This window comes from Aplidium turbinatum, chromosome 8 (genome assembly GCF_918807975.1).
Source record: "Aplidium turbinatum chromosome 8, kaAplTurb1.1, whole genome shotgun sequence".
In the NCBI taxonomy this organism is placed as follows: Eukaryota; Metazoa; Chordata; class Ascidiacea; order Aplousobranchia; family Polyclinidae; genus Aplidium; species Aplidium turbinatum.
The window spans coordinates 3,701,787-3,724,443 of record NC_137479.1 but is presented as its reverse complement, the minus strand read 5'-3'; the positions used below and the strand labels follow the sequence as shown (position 1 = coordinate 3,724,443).

The 22,657-nt window shown below is 39.5% G+C and overlaps 1 long non-coding RNA gene and 2 other non-coding genes across 3 annotated transcripts; all 3 read left to right on the top strand.

Moving 5' to 3' along the window:
- The first annotated feature begins 3,526 nt into the window (after positions 1-3,526).
- Positions 3,527-5,097, top strand: LOC145776306 (uncharacterized). The gene is made up of 3 exons (XR_014290200.1): positions 3,527-3,664; positions 4,310-4,431; positions 4,876-5,097. It is a non-coding gene; the product is annotated as an uncharacterized LOC145776306 (long non-coding RNA).
- Positions 5,098-21,048: 15,951 nt separating this feature from the next.
- Trnai-aau (transfer RNA isoleucine (anticodon AAU)) lies at positions 21,049-21,122 on the top strand. The gene has a single exon. It is a non-coding gene; the product is annotated as a tRNA-Ile (tRNA).
- A 6-nt stretch (positions 21,123-21,128) lies between these two features.
- Trnaf-gaa (transfer RNA phenylalanine (anticodon GAA)) lies at positions 21,129-21,201 on the top strand. Its single transcript has one exon. It is a non-coding gene; the product is annotated as a tRNA-Phe (tRNA).
- Positions 21,202-22,657: the final 1,456 nt, after the last annotated feature.

Below are 22,657 nucleotides of genomic sequence, written 5' to 3'. Positions count from 1 at the left end.
ACGGAAGCACAGGCAGCATAAAAAAATAAAAGACCAAGTTGTTGGTTGGTAGGCTACAAAAGCAAAGAAATAATAAAAGAAGATCTTGTTGGTTGGTAGTCTAAACCTGCACAGCAAACAATGTCGGCTGATCGTTGGCCAACGGTCGCGAACGTCGCGGTCGGCTTTTCGCCGCAAAACAACCATTTGCCAACTAACATTATTTCTTTAACTGGACAAAGAATCAGTAAAAAAGGGTACAACATGTTATAATTTGGTGATATAAACCACATAAAACATTTTTTTTACCAAATATATATTGTGTAAAACTTGGTTGTGGACACAATGCTAAGACAATGGTGGGCCAACGTCGCATTTGTCGTCGTGGGCATTCAGTTGAAAACCAACCTCCAGCCACCGATTGTTTATTTTGATATTCCGGGTGACATAATCTTACATAATGAAAAGTACCCATTACAATTCTGTGAATTGAAGCTTTTATAAATTTTTATTTCAACAAACGTCAATATCATAAATAGGTTGTTAACACAACGTTGAACCAACGAAGAACCAACGTCACGTACGTCACCGTGGGCATTCGGTTGTCAGCCAACCTTTTGAGAATAAATCTCAATTTTGGTGTTTCTGGCAAACGAATTAAGAGATATGGCAAGTATGTATTATAATTCTGTGAAATGAAGAATTTTTAAAGTTCATTTCAACAAAAATTTAATATGACTAATATAGTTGTTGACGCGACGTTGTGCCAATGGTGGACCCCACAACGCGTTCGTCGCCGTGGGCATTCGGTTGTGAACCAACCTTTCTACAACAAATATCATTTTTCGTATTCACAACAAAATAATTCGAAGCATTGGCCAATATATGTTACAATTTGACGAAATTAAAGTGAACAAAGGTTTATTCTAACAAAAACGCTATGTAAAAAATATTTTGTTGAAGCGACGTTGAGCCAATGGTGGGCCCCACAGCGCGTTCGTCGCCGTGGGCATTCGGTTGTGAATCAACCTTTCTACAACAAATATCATTTTTCGTATTCACAACAAAATAATTCGAAGTATTGGCCAGTATATGCTACAATTTGACAAAATTAAAGTGAACAAAGGTTTATTCTAACAAAAACGCTATGTAAAAAATAGTTTGTTGACGCGACGTTGAGCCAATGGTGGGCCCCACGGCGCGTTCGTCGCCGTGGGCATTCGGTTGTGAATCAACCTTTCTACAACAAATATCATTTTTCGTATTCACAACAAAATAATTCGAATTATTGGCCAGTATATGCTACAATTTGACGAAATTAAAGTGAACAAAGGTTTATTCTAACAAAAACGCTATGTAAAAAATAGTTTGTTGACGCGACGTTGAGCCAATGGTGGGCCCCACGGCGCGTTCGTCGCCGTGGGCATTCGGTTGTGAACCAACCTTTCTACAACAAATATCATTTTTCGTATTCACAACAAAATAATTCGAAGTATTGGCCAGTATATGTTACAATTTGACGAAATTAAAGTGAACAAAGGTTTATTCTAACAAAAACGCTATATAAAAAATATTTTGTTGAAGTGACGTTGAGCCAATGGTGGGCCCCACAGCGCGTTCGTCGCCGTGGGCATTCGGTTGTGAATCAACCTTTCTACAACAAATATCATTTTTCGTATTCACAACAAAATAATTCGAAGTATTGGCCAGTATATGCTACAATTTGACAAAATTAAAGTGAACAAAGGTTTATTCTAACAAAAACGCTATGTAAAAAATAGTTTGTTGACGCGACGTTGAGCCAATGGTGGGCCCCACAGCGCGTTCGTCGCCGTGGGCATTCGGTTGTGAATCAACCTTTCTACAACAAATATCATTTTTCGTATTCACAACAAAATAATTCGAAGTATTGGCCAGTATATGCTACAATTTGACGAAATTAAAGTGAACAAAGGTTTATTCTAACAAAAACGCTATGTAAAAAATAGTTTGTTGACGCGACGTTGAGCCAATGGTGGCCCCACGGCGCGTTCGTCGCCGTGGGCATTCGGTTGTGAACCAACCTTTCTACAACAAATATCATTTTTCGTATTCACAACAAAATAATTCGAAGTATTGGCCAGTATATGTTACAATTTGACGAAATTAAAGTGAACAAAGGTTTATTCTAACAAAAACGCTATATAAAAAATAGTTTGTTGAAGTGACGTTGAGCCAATGGTGGGCCCCACAGCGCGTTCGTCGCCGTGGGCATTCGGTTGTGAATCAACCTTTCTACGACAAATATCATTTTTCGTATTCACAACAAAATAATTCGAAGCATTGGCCAGTATATGCTACAATTTGACGAAATTAAAGTGAACAAAGGTTTATTCTAACAAAAACGCTATATAAAAATAGTTTGTTGACGCGGCGTTGAGCCAATGGTGGGCCCCACAGCGCGTTCGTCGCCGTGGGCATTCGGTTGTGAGCAAACCTTTTGCCAAAAAATCTTAATTTTATTTTATTTATTTATTTGCAATCAGACTCAAAGTCCATAGAATTCAAAATGCTTAGCCTACGCAATTGAATCAAATAGTTTTCAATTAGAGAAAACACAAGTCTCACGAAACAAAGTGTTACAATCACTCATACAAATAGCCTATATTAAAATGTTGCATGACCAAATGCTGCATAAATTTGATTAAAGAAATTCATCTTTTGATAAACGTTTTTACAGCTTTTCAATAGTTTATAAGTCAGTAAATCGGTTGGATATCGGAAATTTTTGAAAATGAAATATAAGCCGTCGCCAAAAATTCATATAAAAATAATATTTTGTTGAAAATACAACCAAGAAAACTCAAAATGCAAAAATTTTGTCTTGTTTGAGGATAAGGATTTTCGTTAGCCTACATCTGCCGTATTTAACGTTTGACTAGAATTAACTACATCAAAATAAAATAATTTAATTTGGACCAAAAAAATGATTTCATCATGTTTTTACAGTAACCGCAAATATCCCCCATAAAGTAGCCTACAAATGATCATATGAATGTTTGTGGTGGGCAAAACTATTTCTCAACCATTCAGACTTTCGAGTGTTCAATACAAATTACTTCCTTTAGCCACAAAACTTGTTGTTCTCATCTCGTTTGCTTCGAATTTTCGAAGTATTTCGTTTCGACCTAAAAGTTTCTATTGAAAAGCAAAGTCCAATTTTTTCACATTCATCCAATGTTTGAAGATGTTGAATCAATGTAAAATGCCTGATTTTGTTCGCCAGTGATTTAACCCAAATAGAATTGTGGTTTAATTAAATCCAAAATTTGATTGAATTGAATTAAGTTTAACTACTAGATTCACCCGGACAACAGAGCAGAAATTGATTTTCATTGGTTCAACGTTCACAGATGTTGATACAAAAGCACGCTTTGCTGGCTGGCAATAAACAGCTCTTTGTTAATTAGGTCATGCATTGGTGTTAATTAGGTCATCCTCTTCTTTTTTCATTTTTTTCCCATGCTGCCCTGCTTTCAAATTTATTCACAGTAAGTTGTGACGGCTTGAGGGCTTGTACGAATTACAAAGATAATATTGCGGTGCTTTGGTATGTCAGCAAGGTCCAACCAATGAAATTGCGAAAGATTTTAAGCCTACAAGCTCCAGCCTCGAATACTATCATTAGTCGCCTGGAAAAGCATTGGTGAGTGTATACTAGGTACTGCATATCGCTGTTTTTATTGTTGTTAGCATTTTTGATAAAGCATGAGATGGTTCAATTAGTTCAATGTAGTAGCCTACTATAATTAATTATAATGCAATACCGATACATAATTATTCATAAATTTAGATTTTAGGACACACCTGGGTGTGTACTGTGCAGTGCATTGATTTTTGTGTTAGTTTCGATAATACTAAATAGCTTATCTCCTGTTTTTTCGATGAAGTCAACTTTTTGTAGCAAGCTTGCGCGGTGCGTTTTTTGTAAGGATTCTGAAAGTAACGAAAAGGTTCCAGATGCTTGTTTAATAGATCAATGAAAAGTCAATTCAATACCATTACTTATTTTAAGTCAGTTTGTTTTAAATGGACACTGGTAAGCAAAATGTTTCCTCCTACATTGATAAAAAAAGCTCACCCTCAATAATTTGTTTATTTTTATGTCGCCAGTTTTGTGGCTCAGACTACTGTCTTGTATCGCAATTTTGCAATTTTGGTACGATCGAATTGATTAAAAGCAATTAGTTTTAACATAAAATCTAAAAAAACACTAAATTATTGGGTCAAGTTTTTGTTAGGTCATTAAGGTCATTTTCACATTTTAAAGTAAATTGTTTTGAATATTCAGGTCGATGAAAACTTGCTCTATTTGTGAGGAATAGGCTGATGATGATGGATGATGGTGATGACGGATGATGATGAGGCTACATCAGATTTCGATAATCCTTTTTCACTACAAGCACAAGCATGGTCAGCTTAAGCATTTACCCCTTTACCTTATGTTTCTTTTTCAACAAACTCTCAGTTTTTAATGAATAATAACTACAGACAAAGCTTCTGTAGTTAATTTAATGCAAGGTTGCATGAAAAAGGTGTTTATTACCGTGACGAAAAATCATAATTTTGTATTTGTAATAGAAGTAATTCGCAAAATCTTTGAAGAAATGATTTCAAAGTTTATTTGTAGCAGGATAATTCTCATTTTCTTTTCCAGACTGTTGTAATCAATGTAATTCTGAGTTTATCCATGGGAGATACTTTCAGAACTTTTTCAGTGTGATTAGTTCATTGCTTTATGGGAAAAAGTTGCTTGTTAGAGTTAGTTACGTGGCTTCAGCAACCAACCTTTTCCACTAGACATATTGGTTTGGACCAGCTATTGGCAATTTATCCCAATGACATTATTATTTTTAGATGGAGTACGAAGAACCCATAACTTGTCCACAGCAACAAATTCAAATATCCATGCCGCTATTTCAGACTGGCTGAAATACGCAAGAGATGAGGACTGAGAAGTTTGAGAAGAGGAAGACAGGAAATTTGATTTAATTTGCCTCATGCCCTTTTCTAGACCGCTGTTATATTTAGCATGTTCTTTGTTTTTGCTGTGATGGTTAGAAATAAAAACAAACTTAACTGCCATCTGTCCTACTCTTTGCTTGTATGAGTGCCTTTTCTAGCAATGTTGTACCGAGTGGAATGCTAGTATGGTAAGTGATAAGGTTTACTGCGAATTGAGGCCTCGATCCCACGTCTTCGTGGTCATCATTTTCAGCACAGATTAACTCGAAAAAAGTGAGTTAACAACACGCCACCATGTGGTCAAAGTTAAGAAACGTTTTCGGTTTGGTGAGGTCGTAATGTCTAACCCTTGTCAGAGCAAAACGTGAGCGTTTGGTCGTAGATTAGCAAATGATGGCCAACGCTAGGCCCACGAGTAACCAAATCGTTTTCGCCAGAGGGGATGATAGTAAATTGCGTCTTCCACGTTGACCCAACGAAAGCGTTTGGTCGTAGGTTGGCCAACAGTGCACTAACGTTGGTTCTACGATTAAACAACTCTTTTTTACCACAGTGAGGATAGTTGTAGGCTAAATTGCGTCGTGGATCCCACGTCGAACCAACGAAAGCGTTTGGTCGTCAGGTTGGCCAACAGTGCACCAAAGTTGGGTCTACGATTAGCCAAGCATTTTTTTTTGCCACAGTGAGGATAGTTGGAAATTGCGTCATGGATTCCACGTCGAACCGACGAAAGCGTTTGATCGTAGGTGGCAAATGGTCGGGAAAGGGTTGGCCAACAGTGCATCAACGTTGGGTCTACGATTAGCCAAGCCTTTTTTCGCCACAGTGAGGATAGTTGTAAATTGCGTCGTGGATTCCACGTCGAACCGACGAAAGCGTTTGGTCGTCAGGTTGGTCGCAGGTGGCAAATGGTCGGGAAAGGGTTGGCCAACAGTGCATCAACGTTGGGTCTACGATTAGCCAAGCCTTTTTTCGCCACAGTGAGGACAGTTGTAAATTGCGTCGTGGATCCCACGTCGAACCAACGAAAGCGTTTGGTCGCAGGTTGGTCGCAGGTGGCAAATGGTCGGGAAAGGGTTGGCCAACAGTGTGCCACCGGGGGATCGACGTTTAACCAACCGATTTTTGTGACTGACGATTCGCCCAAGGTGGCCCGCTGGCCAAATTTGTTACGCGCCAACGTCGGAAACCAACGGAGGGCCCACGGGACGTTTCCGATGGTCTAACGTTGGACCAACGACACGTTGTTGTGCGGGAAGAAGCAAAGAAAATTAAAGACATTTCTTCTCGGTAGGCAACTGAAGAACTTTAAGCTAAAAAGTAAAGACATTTCTTCTCAGTTTGGTACAGAAGAAAAAATAACTTTGACATTCATTGGCAAGAAAGAAGATTAAAGGCAATCCATCTGTGCTTGAAGATTCAAGTGGAAGAATCCAAGCAAGTTTTGTGGACGTTTGGACTTCACATACTCGTACAGCTACGGTATCGTGCATTTAAATTCTTTTTTGTATTTTTACGGTCTTTGCAGTTAAGTTTTTTATAACTACTGTAATTTTGTGTGTTTGTGTAACTTAATTTTTTAATTGTTAAATTTAGCCCTAACATTTAATATGTCTACACTCGGTGGCGACAGGGACTCGACCGCCGTCGACTCGACTGAGTTTAAGCCTGATGATGTTCTTTGCGGTCGGGCAGGCCATTCTGGGGAGGGACCCATTAACGATGAGGCTAAGTCAGTTCGAGAGGCCCGGCATCTTAGACGGGATATTTTGACTCAAATTGGGAAACTTTCTGTGGCCCTAGGTTCTTTGAGTGATAAGCAGGAACAGTTAATTTTTAGATCTAAGTTATCTACTTTAGAAGAGGAATTACGGCATTTCCATGCTCTTTTGAGTAAAATTGTTAACTCTGCAATCTTGGCAGAACTTCGTGATAGGGTAGATCCCGAATTTAACTCGTTAAAAAATAACTTCGAACAAAATGAAAGTGAGTTGTCAGATAGGTTGGATGCTGACATACATCCTGAGGATAGCGCCTCAAATGTAAGCACTAGGATGTCTGAGAGCTCGTCACGGATAGTTGCACAAATTAACCTACAGTTAAGACGAGAGGAGCTCCAGATCCAAGCTGAGGCCGAAGCAAGAGCTGCTGAGGCCATCGCAAGAGCTGAAGCCATACGAGCTGAGGCTGCCGCACGAGCAGAGGCTGCCGCAAGAGCTGAGGCCATACGAGCTGAGGCCATACGAGCTGAGGCCATACGAGCTGAGGCCATACGAGCTGAGGCTGCCGCGAGAGCTGAGGCCGACGCGAGAGCTGCTGAGGCCGAAGCGAGAGCTGCTGAGGCCGCCGCGAGAGCCGAAGCTAGAGCTGCTGAGTTCGCACTCAAAGACGCTCAGTTGAGGGCCGAACAACGTAAAGAGGTAGTTTTAGCTGAATATCGTTCTGAGTTGGGCTCCCGGCGTAGCTCTAGGAAGGGCTCTTCTAGGCATTCCAGAAGTGAACATCAATCACAGTTTAATTTACCTAACCTTTTCCACACGCCTGTTCAATCCGTAAGTGGACCTGTACAATCCACATGTTTTCCAGCTGTTTCAGGAGGTCTCGGGGCCGCGGCTAAGGATCTTCCGAAGGCTGTAGAGCCAAGGTCTGCAAATTACAACCGAACTCCTCCCCCAGAGCGTATAGGTCACGGGGCCGCCATTAGCAGTAATGCTTTGCCCCCTTCACAGTTTTCAGCGCCGCTAGTTTTTGATCGCCCAGCTACACGTAATTTGGGTGGTTGTGAGAGGCGTATCGTGTCTCCTGATTTTAACGTATGTGAGGATCGTGATCGGGCTGTGCATGTGACTGAGCCCACTCAGCCCATTAAGGGATATAGCTTGTCTTCTCCCGCTAAATCGAGTTCTCAACAGCAGGATTGCTTTTTTGAATACCAAAATAGTAGGACGTTCTTCGATAAGGCGGCCTTGATTGGTTACGATGGTAATAATATGCCATTTGTCTTCTTTAAAAATCGTGTTATGGCCTTGATGGCAGCTTCGCCCTTTAAGGGAACTCGTTTGACTTTGTTGCAAGCAGCTTGTGTTAGAACAGCTGCACAAACGATTGCTAATTTGGTTTCTGACACTCCTGGCTTGTCAGAGGAAGACAGGATAGAAATGTCGTTAGCTCGCTTGTCCCAACGTTTTGGGGTTCGTGGAGGTCTTTTCGCAGAACCAGAAATTAGAAAGTATCGCTATGGTAGCAAATTGACTTCTATCTCTTCCAGTGATTTGAAAGAGTTTAAAGATGAATTGTCGCAGTGTTTGCTTTACGCGAAAGCTTATGGTCAGCGTGATAAATTAGAAGGACGTTTTGTTTTGGATTTGGCTAAGCGACTCCCGTTTGACGCTAAGCAGCGTTATCTTGACTTTTTAGGTGATCAGTATGGTAGCACTGAGGAACCTACCTTTCAGAGTTTGTTTGATTTTGTAGTACGGGAGGAAACGCGCAAGTCGACTGATTTTAGCATTATGCTAATGGGCGATTCTGGTGAGTCGCAGCAACTTAAAAAGTTTGGCAAAGGAAAATTGCCTTCATGTCCGGTTAGGCAGACGTCGGTAAAGCCCCATGATAATGTGATTTCAGGGAGTTCGCAGTACTCGACTGCTGTTGGCGCACCGCGCGGCGGTGTGGCCAGACATAGTGACATACCGGCGTGTTTTTGTTGTTCGTCACGTGGTCAAGTTGAATATCATTTTTTGTCTAATTGTAAAGAATTTTTGCGCTTGACACCTAAAGATCGGAGAGATGTCATTGTGAAAGCTGGCAAATGCTTGAATTGTTTGCGCCAGCATATGGTTAGAGACTGTAATCATGCAAATAACTGTCGTAAGTGTGGACCTACCAACGATAGGAAACACTATTTTCTTCTGCATGATTTTTATGTGACGTCACGTGATTCTCTGGATTTGGTCGGTAAAGATGAGGCTGGTGCCAGAGTTCCTGTGCGTAATGTTAAGATTGGAAATGTTAAAGCAGCCTTTAACCGCGTTACTGCTGCTCGTGTTTTGAATCCAATGACTGGCAAATCGAAGTTGGTGTATTGTCAGCATGATCCTGGTTCGCAGTTGACCTTTGTTTCGAGTGACTTGGTGTGCGAACTTGGTCTTAAACCGTATGATAAAGCGTCGTTTAAAATAGATACTCTGGCTGGTCAGAAACCTACTTGTGCTGACCTTGTTAAACTCAACATCCAGTCGTTAGAGACTGATGAACTGTTTTGTGATATAACCTCGGTGGTTAACCCAGCTTGGGCTGACGATGTTAAAACTTTACCTCATAAACAAGATTTAAGTGGTTTCCGTCATTTTTATGACGTGAATATGTTTCATTTGAATGATTGTAGCACTGTAGATGTACTGATTGGCAATGACAACGCTTATTTGATGTGGGCAAAAGAAGAGCGTGTTGGTGAAAATCGCAGTGAACCGCATGCTTTACTCACTCCTCTCGGTTGGTTGGCTTGTGGTGGTAAGTCACCCTTAGTTGAAAGCGTTGCTAAAGTGTGCAGAGTGCAGACGTCTTCAGAGTCGGATGTCATCTCTGGCTTTCAGCGTAAAATTGAGTCTCGTGATATGGAAATAGCAGACCTGAATAAAGTCATTCAGGATTTGACGTTGCAAAATGAAACCTGTGAATTGTCTCGCAATGATATTTTGGCTAGAGAACTTGTCGAACCGAATATTGAGTTGAAAGATGGTTGATTTGAGATATCTGTTCCGTTGAAGGAAGATATTGATCTACCTAACAATTTTGTGTTGGCGTCAGATAGAGCTGCTGCTTTAAGGAAGAAAGCTTTAAAACAACCTGAACTTCGTGATTTCCTTACTGACACCATGAAAGATCTTAAATCTAATGGCTATATTGAGCGCGCGGGTGAAGCAGGAAATGTCAAGGGATTTGAATGGTATTTACCATACTTTGTGACGTCACAATTAAAAAAGCGCATTGTTTACGATGGCAAGTCTGAATTTCGAGGAACTTGTGTTAATGATGTAATGTTTTCGGGTCCTGACTTGTTAAACCCTCTGGTAGATGTCTTGGCTAGATTTCGGCTTGGTAGATTTGGTCTCATGGCTGATGTGACTAAATGCTTCTTTCAAATAATGTTACCTGAGTCGCAAAGGGATTTGTTTCGTATATTGTGGTTTGAAGATGATGACCTTGAAAATGGTAGGATGGTACCATTTCGTTTTTGTGTACACCCTTGGGGAATAAAGAGTAGCCCGTATATCGCTTGCTTGGCTATAAAGAAAATGATCGAGCAGAATCCCAGCAGTGCTGGTGAATTGACTCTCTGCAATATTGCAAATAATATGTACATGGATGATTTTATATTTTCGGCTGATAGCTTAGAGGAAGCTCAGCAAATCACTCATGAATCAATTGCTTTGTTTGATAGCCGTGGGTTTAAACTTGTTAAGTGGAGTGCTAACAAGGAGGCTATGATTGTCTTGTCAAATTTGGATAATGAGATGCTTTCACCTTTGATTCGTGACATTGACTTTCAGACTGAAAATATGACTTTGCCATCAGCGAAGACATTGGGTTGTGTGTGGCAAACCGAGTCTGACGAGATGCGTATCGCATGTTCCTTAAAGCCCTTAGCTAAACACACGCGCCGAAGTATGCTCAGTCAGCTTGGACAAAATTTTGATCCGCTAGGCTTTGGAGCGCCATTTTTTCTAAAAGCACGCCTTATACTTCAGCAATTGGCGATAGACAAGTTTGATTGGGACACCGAGGTCCCTGATAGCTTTGTTAAAGAGTGGGAGTCGTGGCTTCGCTCTTTGGACCTGCTTAAGGATTTTTCGTTACCGAGATGGTATTTTGCAAACTCTGGTGTGTGCAGTCCGGATGCTATTGTTTCATATCAATTGCATGGGTTTAGTGATGCTTCGAATCAAGCTTTCTCTTCTGTTGTTTACTTACGTAGACTGGTTAACGGAGTTCCGAGTGTGTCTTTCGTTCTGGGTAAATCTACCATTGTTGTAAAAAATCAGTTTTCTTGGCCGATAGCTAGGAAAGAGCTTGTTGCCGCTTTGAATACAGCAAGACTCGTGAAGCAGGCCTACGAGGCATTGAAGATGCCCGACTGCAGTAAGTATTTTTGGTGTGATTCTCGGACTGTGTTGCAGTGGGTTAAGAACCCTGATTTACGTTTGAATAAGTTTATTACGCGTCGAGTTGAGCATATTTTATTGTTGTCTGGAGCCCAGGATTGGCGTTTTTGCCCTACCGATATGAACCCAGCTGATGTTGGCACAAGGCCAAATCTTATTACAAAGAAAGAGTTTCGAGAGTTGTGGTTAAATGGTTCTAGTCTTCTCTATCAGTGTGAAGAAATTCCATCTGTAGAAAACCCCACTCCAGTACCTGTCCATAGCCTATATCTTCGTGACGAAGAGGGGTCGCTTGACGTTGGACAGGGTGGCCTTCACAGATTGATCGAGGCCGCACCTTCTTTGTATGTTATGAAAAAGAGAATTGCTTATTTGGTTGCTTTTGTTGAATTTTTGTGCTGTAAAACGAAAAAGCGTAGCTTTATGAAGCCAAAACTGGACGCCTCTTATCTTGATAGAGCCTTAGACTTAACTGTGAAGTTTGTTCAGAAAAGCGTGTATGGCGATGTGTTACATTTAATGACCAAACGATCGCCGGATGCACTTGAGGAAGTGATAAAGCGGGGTAGTGTTGGCGCTTCGCAACGTGAGAAGGAACGCTTGAAAGGATTGCGTTCACTTAAAAAGTACAGACCTTGTGTAGATGATGCTGGTGTAATCCGCATTGAAGGGCGCTTAAGTAATTCTCCCGAGATTTCTCTAGAAGCAAAGCATCTGATTGTTTTGCCTTCGAAGCACCCCTTCACTAGGCTTGTTGTACTGTCGCATCATAATCGAAATGCGCACTGTGGAGTACAGCACACTTTGTTGTCTACGCGACAGAAGTTTTGGATCGCTAATGGTAATGCTTCCGTGAAGAGGTATCTTAATGATTGTGGTGTATGTGCGATTGAGAAAGCTCGGCCTATAAGGCAGCTCATGTCTGATTTACCTTTGTCTCGCACAACTGCCCATAGGAAACCCTTTTTTGATTGCGGCTTGGACTATCTTGGACCATTGACCTTTGTTGAAGGTAGGAGTCACAAAAAAGCTTGGGGACTCTTATTCACATGTATGGCATCTCGCGCTATTCATGTTGAGCTGGTTACGTCATTGTCGCTGAGTGATTTTTTACTTGCCTTTACAAGGTTTACAGATTTACGTGGGCAGGTTAATGCTATCTATTCCGATAATGGAAGTACCTTTCAGGCAGCATCTAAGAAGTTACCCGAGTTGATAGAATCAGCTGAATTTCACAACGCCCTGAGACAGAGAGAGATAAACTGGGAATTTATACCTCCGTATGCTCCGGCGCAAGGTGGCGCCTGGGAGGCAATGGTTAAACAATTTAAAATTGCATTTTTTTACATTTTGGACTCTTCAATACGTAAGCCCAGTTTTATTGAACTGCTTACGTACACAGGTAGTGCCGTTCGGATCGTGAACGAACGCCCTTTGGTACCTTTGAGTGACGACCCTAGGGATTTTACTGTCATCACCCCTGCCTCACTTTTGACCCCATACTTAGACCCATACTGTGCTGTTGGGCAACCACATGATCGTGACCAATTAAGAAGGGATTATCGGTTCAATTTGTCACTTTCTCAGCAGTTTTGGAATAAATGGATCGATTTTTACTTGCCAGGTCTTCAGGGCCGGAAAAAATGGCTAAAAATGGCCGAGAATTTGGAGCCTGGTCAACTTGTAGTGGTAGGTTCTCTCCAAGACATTGGTAAACGTGGGAAGTATCAACTTGGGAGGGTGCATGAGGTAGTTCCACAAATTAGGAAAGGGAAGCCTGTGGTTCGTAGAGCCAAAGTTGCCGTCTGCAACTATGATGAGAGTACGGGGAAAGTGAAAGTAGACTACGTGTTGAGGGATATTTCGTGCCTCGCCCCCGTAAAGAACACCTAAGTGTTAGGGTTTGAGCCTGGTTTTGTCTGCGGTGGCCGACCCTTGTCTGAGCCCGGAACAGTCGGTTATTAGCGCAACCATTGTATATAGCGTCATTTAGCGTGTACCTATGGTACCAATTTCATGTATCGTCGTGTTTATTCTTATTGCTGTTCATTCTTTGCATGCCCTTTGTATTTGCGTATTAACTTAAACGTGAGTGATTCAAAAAATTTGTGTATCGTGTGTTTTTATTTATTGGCTCACAATTGTCGTCATTTCTTTTTAGTTATGCCATGTCAGACTGTCATAACTAGGGGCCGCTATGTTCCCGACAATTTTCACCAAATCAAACGTCATATAAAAACCGTTCAAGTCTACTGAATATTACGTCATGGAAATTCCTAAAGCATGTGCCAAAATTGCACCATCGTTCATAAGACCTGTTTGGACCTGTTTGGGCCTGTTTAAACAGGAAATATTACATCAGCTTAAACACCTGTTGGAATGACTTCATAATTGTCTTTCATTTATTGCGTCACAGTTACTTTCTACGTGAATTTGAGATATTGATATCTATTCTGGTCATTCGTAAAATGATTGTTTGAAAGTTGGCCGCACATTTAACTGTTGGCTTAGTGCTTGCTAGCTGGACAAAAGTTCCGTCTTTTATCCAAGTAATCTGTTGTGTAGTGACAGTTTAAGTGGTGTACGCGTTGCACCCCCTCGTTTTTGGTAGCCGTGGGCTAATTTTTACAGAAATACACTGTTTGAAAAGAAGTTCAAGTGTGTGTTTCTTCGGTCATTATATGCAGACGAAAGGATCCGGGAACTTTAAGTTACAATTTTCCCACGAAGAAATTATGGTTTACCGCTGTGACCAGGCATATACAATATACATACAACACAGCATACTGGTAAGACAAAAGCGAATATACAGTAATTAGCGAGATACGGTGAGAATAAGTAGAAGCAGTTTGATGGTACTATAGGCTATCAGTTACTTATACTCAGACATTAAGTGCAGTTTTAATTTTTTAGAAAACATACTAATTGTTTGAAATTTTCTTAGCTGTTCCGGTAATTTGTTCCAAGTGTTTGTTCCAAGAAATTTAATTGAGCGTTGACCAAGCTTTGTACGCATTCTTGGTTTGAAAAGCATATCTTTCTTAGCACCTCTGGTATTATAGTTATGAGTTTCCTTACTAGGACGAAAGTACTCAAAAAAAATTGCCGGTAGATGTCCTTTATTGCTTTTATAAACAAACTTGCATACTTCTATTAAAAACATGTCTTCGATTTGTAGCAAGTTGCTTTTATTGAAAAGAGATTTGGTGGGAATTCTGTCCTTAATCTTGGTGAAGTTTAAACAGCGAATGATGCGATTGTGTACTAGATTTAAAGGATACAGTTCCGTTTTAGACGCACGACCCCAACAGATAATACCATACATTAGATGGGAGTGAACTAGAGCATAGTAAACTGCTCTTAATGTCTGGGAATTTACGTACTTTCTTAATCGATATAGAGCACCACAGCTTTGAGAAAGTTTTGTTGAGATTATATTGATGTGCTGTTTCCATGATAACGACTCATCAAATGTTATTCCTAAGTATTTGTAGGTGTTTGTGCGTTGCAATCTGGTATTTTGAAAAGTTATTTCTAGATTTGAATTTTCTCGGACAAACTTTGACCCAAACAACATGTATTTGGTTTTGCTTACATTAATTGTTAACTTGTTTGTATGCATCCAGTTTTGAATCATTAGGAGGTTAGAATTGACTTTTTCTTGCAATCTAGTAGGGCTTTTATCCTTAATACATAGTAGTGTATCATCAGCAAACAAACGAGTCTCAAACTCAGAAGCATGATTAAGGTCATTAATGTAGATAATGAACAACAGTGGACCAAGAACTGAGCCTTGGGGAACACCACATTTGATTTCTTCATATTTAGAATTTGTAGTACCAAACTGCACAAACTGGTAACGGTGATTTAAGTAAGACTTTAATAAATTATAAGCATTTCCTCTGATGCCATAATAATCTAGTTTCTTTAAAAGGATTTCATGGTCAACAGTGTCAAATGCTTAGCAAGATCAATAAAGATACTACATGTAACAAAACCATCATCACAATTTTGTATTAGTTGTTCATAGATATCCGTAGCAGCTAATGTGGTTGAATGTCCACCTCTGAAACCAAACTGTTGTTGGGACAAAACATTGAATTTTTCAAAAAAATTTACTAACCTTTTATGAATGATTTTTTCAAAGATTTTAGAGAAACATGTTAAGATGGAAATAGGCCTGTATTGATCAACTTTATTTTTTGGTCCTCAATCAATCAATCAATGTTTTATTTGTCAGTAACAGGAACATAGGTACATGTTTGAAATATGCAATATACACAGGACAAAAGTTACACAAGTTCCCGTACCGACAGGGAGACAACGAGACGACCATAACGTAGGCCAAAACACAAAATTCCATGAAGCAAGCAGAGAATAATGAAGTTTCCGAAGCAACTGACAAGTTGGTTTCTATAACATATCACTTACGATGCACTGTAGCTTTGTAAAATTAACGTTGTGATCTCTTTTTTGAAACAATGAAATGATAAGTTTTTTAGCCTACTTGGAACCTCTGACCAGAGCATTGGTCCCAATACCTGCATGGACTTCTTGCCAAATTCTGTGTTTGATCTGTTTATAAAATAATTGTTGCTTGTTTGATATCTTGTGTTATGCTGATGAATAGATGAAGCATTTGTAAATAAATCACAATACGTAGACGGATACTCATTCATATGAACTTTGTACATATGTTTTTTTATTTCAATGTTATGTATGTCTTTTATAGGGATTCATACTATAGGGATCGCCAACTCGGTTGAATATCCGACAACAGGAGTGTAAAAGTGTTGCCAGATAGTTTTTATATTTTTAGAAAAAATATTATTTTGGCATTTTGAAGTAGTAGTTGCCCAAAACTTTCCCGTAAATAAATATTTTAAAACTAATCTAAAGCAATTTTATTGTTCACTTATCAAAATATCATATTTTTGGCAAATTTAACCTCTCTTGTACATAAAACATATTAAGCCTACTTGAAAAATAATTACCGGCTTCAACACTTAAAACATGAAGCTCTTTATTCCTGAGGTGTATTTTAATTTTCTCAAATTTTTTTGTTCTTAACTGGCTTCTAATAATTTTTTTTACACTTGCAAGTTTTATTTAAGCTTGGTACATAAATTTAGAACATTTTTATTGCAAAGTTACACAACTACAAACTACTTTAACTCAATCTTGTGCAACTTTAAACTTCAGGCTAGTTTTAAACGGACAAGCTTTGGGCGACCACTACTCTTTAAAAATGCCAAAATAATATTTTGTTCTAAAAATATCTGGCAACACTTTTACACTCCGATTGTCCGATTTTCAGCCGAGTTGGCGATCCCTATACTATGAATCCCTGGTCTTTTAGTTTCAAGATGTTCATTTTGAAAAATAAAAAATTACTGTGAGCATAGTAATTTTGTTTCGTAATTATTCTTATAACCTTTTTTTGTAATTTTATTAATGGATCCAGTGCACTGTCACAGGCTCGCAGTCGAGAGCCTGCATGTTCGACTCCAGCCACTCGCACTTGCTGTTGTTTCTCTGGGCAAGAAAGTTTACGATAATTGCCTCTACCTAGTGATCGATTTCGAGTAATGGGTAGTACCAAATTTAAGTCATAAGTAAAAGTAGACAACCGGAAACAGACATTGCTGTCGGCTGCAGCGTGGGTCAGGTGTAGCCTATGTCGGAAGGCGTACACCGGTGCATAGCGCTCAAGTCCGCTTTCCCGCAATGCAGGATAAAGATAAACAAACAAACAATAACTTATTGCAAATGACAGTAAATCAAAGCGTAATACACATGGCACTGAGTCAGTTAAGCACTTTATACTTTTAAAGTGTCTGTGTTGACATAATTTCTGAGTTTAAGCAACGCCCATGAACCTTTTGCTACTTTTCCGCAAATTTTATCTATGTGATATTTCCATGTTAATTTGTTATCTATGTAAACGCCAAGGTATTTTATTTGATCTTTTTGTTGAATGCTTGTGTTACCAATTTTAATGTTAAAATTTTTTATGTGTTTTTTATTTGTTATTAGCATGTATTCAGTTTTTGAGAAATTTAATGATAATCTATTAAGCTTCAACCAGTTGTAAACTTTTTGCATTTCGGCATTCACATTGTTCTGCAAATTTATTTCACATTTGTCGCTCATCGTAAGATTGGTGTCGTCAGCAAATAGTTTAACATTCATGTTTGTTGAATTTGGTAAGTCATTTATATAAAGTAAGAAAAGAAGGGGTCCCAATGTCGATCCTTGGGGCACACCGCAGGTAACCTGTCTTGAGTTTGAAGAGATTCCATTGACGACCGTGTGCTGTAGACAATTGCTGATATAGCTTTTTAACAATTGTAATGAAAGGCCCCGAAAACCATATGTTTGCAGTTTCTGTATGAGAATAGTGTGATCAACTGTGTCGAAGGCTTTAGCTAAATCAAGAAATACAGAGCAAGTTGTATCTTTATTATCTAGGTTAGTTAAGATGTTATCACAAACGTTTGACACAGCTAACGAAGTGGAATATTGTGGTCTAAATCCATACTGATGTGGTGTGATCAGGTCTTTTTTTGTTAGATAATTGTACATTTGTTCATACAGGCATTTTTCGAATATTTTGGTGAAGGGGGACAATAGTGAATAGTGATATGGGAGTATAGTTGGAACAATTTTTCCTGGAGCCACTTTTGAAGATTGGGGTAACTAGAGCGACCTTTAGTACATCAGGATATACACCTTTATCGATACACTCATTGAATAAGTTGGTGAGGAAAGGGGCGATTATTGGTGAGGATAGTTTGACAAATTTTATAGGTATTCCATCGTGTCCTGTACTTTTAGAGACAGAAAGATTATTAAGATGTTTTAATACTTCTTCTTGATTGACAGGTTTTAGGAAAAAGGAGAATGGGACACTTTGCAATTTCAATAATGAGCCAGGAGACGGTAGAGGGATTTTAGATGCCATGGAAGGACCAATTTTTGTGAAATAATCATTAAAACAGTTACTTATTTGTGCAGGGTCAGATATTTTTTCATTGTCAGTGCTAATTATTTCTTCTGGTACATGAGCTGTGTGCTTATGTTTGTAGGCTACTTGATGATGTCATTTAGGCTATGGTTTTCCATATTTTTCCAGTGTTGTGCTTGCTTTGCGTAATAAGAAAACTGTAATGCATTTTTTTGCTTGCTCTTTAGTATGAGTAAGTACATTTCTGTACTTTTTGTATGTTGCTTGTGCAGAAGTGTTTGTTGGGTCTTTTATTTTTAAGTGATATAGTCTGTTATTAGTTTTGATGGAGTTCAAAATTCCTTTTTTTAGCCATGGTTTGGTCTTGAGTTTTCTTTCTCTTCGAGACAACAATCGTAAAGGTGCATGCTTGTTTAAAGTGTCATTAAAAGTGTCGATGAAATGATTAAATTTGCTATGAACTGAATCATTCCTTTCTGTGTATTGGTTGGTCAAGCTATTTTCCAGATCACAAATGAATTCATCAGCAACAAAGTTTATTACAATTCTGAGTTGTGTTTTTTCATTTAAATGAATCTATTTTTTATCGTCGGAAAACAAAAAATGATGCAGTAAGATTTAAGAGAAAACTGAAAGCTTCCTCGAGAGCTCAATCCTTGCAGCTTTCCATACTTGTAGAGTCTTCAAAAACTTTGCAGGCTCTCTCTCTGTAGGTATCATGACTGATACAGCCCTCGATGTACAATGATGTTCCAGTTTGATCGATCTCGTGCGTCTTGCCAAATTTTAATAGGGTTCTTGATATGTGGTTGAAAATTGTGCAAAAATGTAAATCTTTGAGCTCCTCTTGACCGTTTTCCTAGTATTTTTCCACTTAAAGATAAATCTTCAAGTTCGCCTTTCCTTATGATGTGACCCATCATTGTAGACTTGGCCATAGTACTGAAGTAGGTAGGCCAGTTCCTTTCTTCAGCGCCTCTGTGTTTAGTCAGCCGCACTGCTTCCAGCCGCACCACGAGGAGGTACACAGATTACTTGGTGCCAACAACGGTCACCCACGCTTTGTAGGCTATATTTCCCATATTCGTCTATACAGGGGTGTGCAACGTGCGGCCCGCTGGCCAAATGCGGCCCGCGAAGAAAAATTGTGCGGCCCGCAAAGATGTGACAATTTTGATTTGTGTGCGGCCCGCGAAAGGTGTTTATAATGTAGTTCAGTTGGGTACGTGTGAACAGTTCATTGTAGAATGGATTATTGTACATTTCGCACCTTCTGTTAACCATCAGCACAGTTGGCCATATTTGTAAAAGGGGTGGACAAAGACTTGAACGAAACGGAAGAGCTTCTGTCACTACAGTCAATGAAGGGCATGACAACTGGTGCTGACATCTTCACTGAAGTTATTGATGCTTTTGACAAGTTTGAACTGGGCTTTTCCAGCTTATGCGGAATCGCAGCTGTTGGTTCTTGATCCATGTCCGGAACTGGCATTGGATCAAAGGTCTCTTGAAGTCTGCCTTGAAGGAGAGAAAGACCGATGATGACTAAACAATTCTTTATTGTAAGTTATCATTCACCAGCAAAACCTTTGCGCAAAATGCTTGAAGTTCAAACAGGTCTTGAGCCCGGTTATTAAGGCAGTAAATTTCATTCGAGCAGGAGGGCTCAACCATCGTCAGTTTCAAAAGTTCTTGGATGATCTCAACACAACACATAAAGATCTACTGTACTTTTTCGAGGTGCGTTGGTTAAGCAAGCGCTGCATGTTGCGACGATTTTACAAACTGCGGAAAGAAGTCGTGAATATTTTGAAACTTAAAGGGCACCCAATAGATAAAAAGGAAGACAAAAAGTGGATATGCGATCTAGTTTTCTTGGTTGATATAACTACGCACCTGAATGATCTCAATACAAGACTGCAGCAAAAAAATCAGTATGCGAATGAAATGTATGGTCACATAAAAGGCTTTATGAACAAATAACCTTGGAAAGCCCACATACAGACAGGAAACCTTTTCCACTTTCCAGCTTTGAAAGACTATGGAATACATGATGAGAAGAAAACTGAATTTGCAGACCAATTTGAAAAATTAATTATTCTATAAATTTTTGGCTCGTTTCAAGGACTTCAAATCTCATGAACATTTGTTTGATATATTTTCTTCGCCACTCAATACGCACAGTGACAAAACAACAGCTGATATCCAATTTGAACTGATTGATCTTGAAGAGAAAACGGATTTGAAATCAAAGTATTTAGAAACGAATCTTAGCGATTTTTACCGAAAACATCTCAACCAAGATGACTTTTCACATTTGAAAAAATTCATGGCTTCAAAAATGGCTTTTTTTGGCTCAACGTATTTGTGCAAACAATTTTTTTCTAAAATGGGTGTCTTAAAATCTCAATATTGATCGGTTCTGACAGACGAACACTTAAAAAATGGACTTCGAATTGCGAGCAATTCCATAGTAAATTTGGAAAAAGTCGTCGGGAAAAAAGCCAGCTGCAAATTTCTCACTGAACTCGTTCAAAGTCGGTGTGACAATAAATTTGAATAGCAGTTTTCTTCACAAATTTATGTCTCTTAACTTATTATTTCTGCAAGGAAACCCCTAATAATGCCATAAGAATAACATGAATAAGAAAAAAAAACTACATTTTTGTGCCTGCAACCCTCTTGTAATAAAGGTTGCACACCCCTGGTCTATAACAAATTGCCCACCTCAATAGTAGGCTACATTTCTAACATAATGATATTTAAGCATTTTATGCAAGTCGAAAAAGAAAACATTTTCGAAATTTAATCATGCATCTCGTAAAGCAAGTCCTACCTATATAATAATTATCTTTATGTGGTATTCATGATGCTTGTTCTGTTTGCACATTGCTAACTGCTGAACTGGTAAAGTTGAATAATTGCTTTGAACGTGGCCTGTTAGCTCAGTTGGTTAGAGCGTCGTGCTAATAACGCGAATGTCGCGGGTTCGATCCCCGTACTGGCCACTTCTTGCCTCGATAGCTCAGTTGGGAGAGCGTCAGACTGAAGATCTGAAGGTCCCTGGTTCAATCCCGGGTCGGGGCAATGACTTGTGTTTATTAGCATTTTTCTAAAATTCAGCAACATCTTTGGCAAGAATTTGCATGATGAGTTCTACAAATGTTGAGCATTTTTGGAAAATTTTAATAGGGTAAACTTAAAGCACTAAAGCACTAGCACTAGCACTAAAGCACGTTTAGTTAGACGATTCACGAATTACAACTGCAACACCTTGAACGAAGTTAGGCTTCGGCAATAAGCCTCACCTTCTTTACAACGTCTTGCAAATCAAATTGAGAGCATGATTACTGCAGTGAATGTATAACGATCCAAGGCATAATGCTTTAAGTTTGGCCCGCACTCCGTTATAACAACCAGATCTCTTGCTGTTCTATGCTGTAAGTGTAAAGTGAATATTGCAGAATGATGTCCAATAAACGATGAAACGCCGTGTTAGTAGGGAGGGTGGCTGGAACCGCTACTGCGAGGTATAGTTCTCTGTGATTGACGACTCTTTATTGCGAATGATGAGCGCGATCACACGTAACAGGAAGTCGATTCATCGTAGCAAATATTGCTCGAATAATTTTCTGAAAATATGTTATGTAGGCTACCTTAATTATCAGAATTTTCTAAGGGGGGGGGCTGAAGCAATTATCCAAAATTCCAGGAGGGCTGAATTAGCTCTAGGGGAGGCTGAAGCCCCTTGAGCACCCCTACTTCCCGCGCCCTTGGGTACAGTGGTCAGTGGTTGAGAGTTATGTGGTAAACCAAAGTGCAAAAGCAATAAAACTTGTCTGTGATTAAAAAAAGTTGCTTGTATTTTAAATTTTGTGTTATTACAGTTGTATATTAGGCTACACTAAAAGTTGAACAATACAGGTTTATGGAGGCTACATTTGGTCAAAAATGTGTTTTTTGCATTTTTTTTTGTAAACTAAATGTTTTAGACCCCAAAATCCTCTGCCAGTTGGATAGGAAACCATACATTCTGCTTCTTCAAAGCTAAGTTTGAGCGTTCTAGGTCAACGGTAGCCGCCCCGATAGCTCAATTGGTTAGCGCGTCACTTCTGGAACGAAGAAACTTCAAGATCAATAGCGGCGCTGGTTCGACTCTCGGGGTGTGCGCTTGAGCAACGCCCGTTAAGGATTGCCCTCCATTCAGCGGCATCTAATGGATGGAATAATTCCCCGACAACAAGACTTCAACAATCGGAAACTTCACTCTATTAATCTCGGTGACCGGGCCTGCGTCTGTGATTCAAAGTCTCTACACGTAGGCTAGCCTATGCGAAACTGCCAGGATTAAGCTCTCCAAGAAGCTTTCCCAGTCCGAGGATAAAGATTCAATCAATCAATGTTTAGTCAGATTGGCCAATTTTGACCCGGCGCGAGGTAGCCTACCGGCCCACTGATAGGGCGTCAAATACGGACCAATTTCAACAAAACTTGGCAAGGTGTCATTTTGGACCACAATGCAGAGGTCTAAACAAGAAAAAGT